Here is a 6,014-nt window from a genome sequence, read left to right as displayed (position 1 = left end):
CTTTTTGGTGAACTTCAAAGCTGACTTTAAACCAGTAGTTTTCAAACTCGAGCAAGCATTAGACTCACCAGAAAGTCTAGTTAAAACAGGTTAGTGGGGGCCGGCCCGTGGCTCACTCGGTAGAGTGCGGTGCTGATAACACCAAGGCCCCGGGTTCGGATCCCATATACGGATGGCCGGTTCGCTCACTGGCTGAGCGTGGTGCTGACAACACCAAGTCGAGGGTTAAGATCCCCTTACCGGTCATCTTTTAAAAAAAAAAAAAAAAAAAAAAAAACAACAGGTTAGTGGGCTCCACCCCCAGAGTTTGGGATTCGATAGATTGGGGATGGGACCCGAGAATTTGTATTTTCAGCAAGTCCCAGGTGATCCTGATACTGATGGTCTGGGGACAACACTTTCAGAACAAGTGCTGTAAAACCTTGATTCCCCAGGACCTCAGGAAAACATCCAAACTCCTCAGCTGGCTTCCAGAGCCCCACATAACCTCATCCCTGTCATCTTATCTGGCTCGTCTTTCTCCCCATAGACCTCTGCAGTCCACAGCCTAGTCACAGAGGAGCTACTTGAATATTCTTGATCTGGTGTGATCTCCTCCAGACCTCTGCAGAGTCTACAACACCCTCTGGAAAACTATTCCCTATTTTGTCATGAGGCTGACCACTTTCCTTCCTTCAGATCTTTTTTTTCTTTTTAATTTTTTTTTTTTTTTTTTGGCAGCTGGCTGGTACAGGGATCAAACTTGGTGTGATCACTACCACCCCATAACCAAATGAGCTAACCAGCCAGCCCTTCTTCAGATCTTGTCTGTGGTATGTGACCAGCCCCCATCCCATCCCCTGACCTCTCCAGGCTATGATGGCTGGGAACGGGTCTTTCTTTTCCAGTGGATCACCAGCTAGGTGAGTGTGGAATATACCAATATTTATAAAGCAAATGTATTTCACAGGGCTTCTAAAGCCCTGCAGTTTCAGGTTTAGCCTAACTTCTTAAATGTACATATATAAATGTTAACCTTGCAAAAGACAGGAAACTTTCCCCAGACTATAGTCTCTGCTATAGATGAGGAACTGTAACACAGCAAGGTTGCTTACTCAAGGACAGACAAGTTACTGATTGACATGTAAAGATACTGGGAAATTATTGTGGGGAAAAACAGTGTTTGCTAAGATAAAGCTTTTGTTGGTGGATCAACTTAACCTTTTGCAAATTGCATTATGGAATGTCATTTTGCTTGTTACCAGCCTTTATTGTTAAACTCTATTTGGCCATAACCCCACCTATGTTCTTTTCCTGTAACTTCCTGGTCTGGAGAATAAATGCAGGGCGAGAACTCCAGTTCATGGTTAATTTCCCAAAAAGAAGGAATGCCTCTTGAGGGTTCCAGGAAATTAACGCCTTTGGGGTCTCTCACTGCTCAGAAGAAATGGGCTTTGAGTAATCCTTTTACAGCTCCGTCACCCAGGGGAAGAAAGATGACAAATCCATGTGAGGCAAAGCAACAGGTGATGGCAGAGCCTAGGGCTTTCTCCCTTTCTCCTGCACTATTGTTTCCCAGCCCTGTCCAGCACAGTACAGAATAGGTGTTCTTACATAAATGACCGGCTGATGGAAGTCTATCCTTCCCACCCTAAGACCACCCCCACAGGCCAGGGAGGAGTGACTTCATCTGAGGGAAGAAACTCAGCAGCCATGTACCTGAGCCCTTTGAGACTCATCAAAGAGTCAGCATAACTAGGGTCTCCTTATGGCACAGTCAGCTCAGAAATACAGCCCCACCAAGGGGATGTACCTTTGTTAGATCCTGATGTACTAGGTGTTCACTGCAGCATTGTTTTACCAGCAAAAGAGAGGAAACCACTCACACATCCATTTACAGATGATGCTGAAATGATTTATGGGACATGTGTCCAAGAGGAGGCACTGCAGGTATAAAAAAGGATATGAGGTTCTACTTGGTTGTCTCTGGAGTGATCTCCAAATTACACAGTGTTGGTGAAAAAAGCAAGATGCAAGATGCAGAAATAAAAAAAAGCAAGGTGCAGGAATGAGAATAATAATAATTAGCCAACATTTTATTGAGTGCCGGACACTGTTCTAAGGGCTTTACAGGTATTAAGTTGCTTACTTTTCCAACAAGTTCATGAGGTAGGTGCTGTTATCATCCCATTTCACAAATTAGCAAATTGAGGCACAGGGAGATAAAATCACTTGCTCAAAGCCACATAGCTTGGGAGTGACAGTTCAGATTTACACCCACAGCCTTTGCCTCCAGAGTCTACAATCGTAACCACCTTACCATAACTTGTTACCACTTGTGTAGAGTGAAAAACAAATGACACATACGTGCATGTTGCTGGTGCATTCATAGAATATCCCTGGAAGGAGACCTGAGTCTGAGTGTTGGAAAGAGACTTACTTTTCAGTGTACGCTCTTTTGTACCTTTTGAATATTTTAGTGCGCTTTTTTTTTTATGTCCTGAACTGGAAAAGACCTGGTTTCTTTTTCTAGGGGAATTTGGAAGAAGCAGCGAGGAGCAGAAGCCAGATCACATAGGCACCTCCCTTGAGAAGGTGAGAAGCATCTGCCTCCCCATCCCATTCTGACTTTAGCAACAAGATTGGCAAAGACCCTGGCAAGGAGCTGAGTAGGCTGGGAGGCTGGGAAAGGGCTAGATAGTGGATATTCCTGAGCTCCAGTAGGAAAAGTTGACCAAGCAAAACCTTATTCATATTCCAGTTTTGCACTTCTCTGACCACGGGCAAGTTATTTAGCCTCTCTGGGCCTCCTTTTCTCATCTGTAAAATGTAGAGACCACCTAATTCACAGGGTTGCTGAAGGGATTAAATGTATCAAGGGCTTGGAACAGTGCCTGGCACATAGTATATCCCTTCTAAGTATTTTCTATCACTGTTATTAAAACAGCGTGGCTGGTTAGCTCAATTGGTGTTATAGCCATGTAACACCAAGGTCATGGGTTTGGATCCCTGCACAAGCCAGCCACTTAAAAAAAATTTATTTATTATTATTTTTTTTATTTTATTAAAAGATGACCGGTAAGGGGATCTTAACCCTTGACTTGGTGTTGTCAGCACCACGCTCAGCCAGTGAGCTAACCGGCCATCCCTATATGGGATCCGAACCCGGGGCCTTAGTGTTATCAGCACCACACTCTCCCGAGTGAGCCACGGGCCGGCCCCCCAAAAATTTTTTTTTCAAACTGTTATTAAAACAATCTTGAGTGACTTTTTAGCATCATTTGACAATGTTGAGTTCTCCCTCCTTGAAATTCTCTCTTCTGTTACCAATACTCTCCACCTCCTGGTTTTCCTGTTCCTCTCTGGTATTCTTTTCCTGTCTCCTATGTGAGCTCTTTTCTCTGGAATCAGGACATTGGTTGAAGGGTTACTGCTCACACTAGAAATAATCATGTCTGGTTGTGATGCATGGTCCTGTGGCAGCCACTTTGGAACTATGAGGGGAGCACACATGGGAGCCTAGCCTTCAACTGAGGGTGGCAGAGCAGAGATAGAGGGAAGCTGGGGCCACAAGGGTCTCCCATATCTGTGGATAGTATTATTCCTAGAGCTCTCCCCCACTCTGGCAATGAGCAATATAACAACCATCTCTTTATTGTTTCTGTGAGTGCCACTCAGGGTTTTGTTACTTGCAACCAAAATCTTTCCTAAATGATATAAACATATAAATAACCTAAGGCTGATTACTCAGGGCTAGTCTCTGTTCACTTCTTCTTCTTTTGCCACAACCACCCTTGTGGCCTCAGTTCCTTCATCTCATCTCCAGCCTTGACCACCCCACTGAGCCCTAGCCCTGGGGCCCTGGGACCACTTGACATCTCCCCCTGGGTATCCCTTTAGCCTCTCACACCCACCATATTCTAAACTGGCTTCAGCATCTCCCCTCAAACCTGTTCTCTCTTCCCATCTCAGGGACCACTGATCATTCCTTGGGCCTTCCCCCGGCCTTGTCTCTCCCCAGTCTGTAAAGCCTATGGCTTGTCCGCTTGGTTCCTGAGCATCCCTCCACTCCTTCCCTTCCATGGCCCTGCTCTGACCCATAATCTCCTGCTTTGTTTCTGGCCCAGCCTCCCCCTAGAACCCAGCCTGTCTCCCCCTCTGGTCTACCTCCACACAGCAGCTGGGAGATCTTCCTAAAGCCCAAACCTCACTGTAACCCTCTCCTACTCAAAACCCTTCCATGGCTCTCTAGTGCCCTCAGGAAAGAGGCCAGGCTCCCAAGCTTGTCATTTAAAGACACTAAGATGTGCCTGTGTCCACTTGTCCACCCTCCTCCCCCTTTCCCTCCATACCCCAGGCACAGTAAACTACTTGCCAGAAGCTGATGTCCAACATGCTTTCCTACCTGCAGGCCTTTGCATGTTCCTTCTGCCTGGCATGCCCTCCTCATGCCATTTCTATTGTCTACTGCCAAGGTCCGACTCAAATGCACTGTCCCTTCTGTGGTGGATAGTAAGAGCTCAGGAGATGAGCCCTTGGCAGAGAGGTTAATACTGATGTACCATCTTAGGTAGGGGAAAATCTGGGGGGATTAAACATAAAATCAATTGCTTCCTTGCTCTGTGGCTAAGTCTAGGGACCTCCCCTCTCCGTGCCTCCATGTCCTCATTTATGGAAAGGGAATGATTGATATTATCTCCCTCATATGTAAAGTACTCGGAACGGGGCCTGGCCAAAGAAAGCACCACAGAATAACACAGCAGGCTTGTGAAATCGTCCTCTGAAGTAGTACTATTATGATCACCATTTTACCGATGAGAAAACAGCGTCAGAGAGGAGGAGTGACTGCCCAGGCAGGACATGGCTGAGTTAGGATTTGAGCCCAAGCAGGCTGGCTTCAGAGCCCACTGCAGGACATGTAATTAGCACTCAGTAAATGAGGAGAACTGGTATGAGGTGTGGTGGCTGAGCAGCACCTTCCATGCCATTCAGATCTGGGCTGGGACCCTATGTCGGTTTCCTGCCTGCCAGGCTACTGAAGAAGATTCCATCACTCAGGCCTCTACTAGGGCTCCCCACATGGGCCTTGCTCCCTGGAGACATCTGAGAAAAAAGGATCAGGTACAGCTTCTCCCCCTGACTAGTCCTTGTATTTCAGGTCTTAATTCAGTTGTCCTTTCCTCCAGGAAGCCCTCCCTGACTGGCCAGGCTGGATCAAGCACATTCCCTGTGCTCCCCCCACCTCAGCCCTGACCATTCTGCCTGTGCTTTCTGCATCACACTCCTGATTACTCCATGTCCCCCATGAAGTCCTGCCCATTTTGGGTTGTCACTGCCAGGAACAGGTTTGTCTAACTCACTGGACTGTGAGCCCCATGAAAGCAGGGCCAAGGGCCCTCTCCACAGCTACTGTGTCTCTGGCACTGTGTAACACAAGGCCAGCCCAGAGGAGGAATTGGGGGGGGGGTTGTTTTGTTTCATTTTGTTTTGGGGCAGCTGGCTGGTATAGGGATCAAACCCTGGACCTTGGTGTTATGAGCACCATGCTTTAACCTGGAGGAATTTTTGGATGAGTGAATACTCTTTCCATTTGACAGTGAGGAAATCAAGGCTCAGAGAGGGGCATTCGTCCAACGTGTAGTGACTATGCTAGGGCCTGAAATGAGGTCTGAGCCTAGAGCCTGGGAGAGTAAGCAATTGATGGATGAATGGTTGAGTGAGAGAGACAAATGGAATAGGTTAGAGAATGAAAAACACAGTAAGAGGGAACGACAGAGGCAGTGAGAAAGCCAGAGAGACACAGAGTATGAGGGGAAATGAGGGAAAGGGAAGGAGATCAGGGTAATTTTGGCAGCCAGTGGGTCTCAGGACTTGGAATGCCAGCTGGGGGCTGTAAAAAGAAGGATGGTCAGTTGGCGGCAATGCCTCGTGAATGTGTGTGCGTATGCTTCTGGTCATTCTTGTATGGTCAGCTGTAGTCACAGGGCCTCTCAGCTCCAGGCCAGCTCCATCCAGCCTTGCAGTACCCGCCCCAG

The sequence above is a fragment of the Cynocephalus volans genome, chromosome 10, assembly GCF_027409185.1.
Source record: "Cynocephalus volans isolate mCynVol1 chromosome 10, mCynVol1.pri, whole genome shotgun sequence".
Taxonomy (NCBI): Eukaryota; Metazoa; Chordata; class Mammalia; order Dermoptera; family Cynocephalidae; genus Cynocephalus; species Cynocephalus volans.
Note: the sequence above shows the minus strand (reverse complement) of the source record.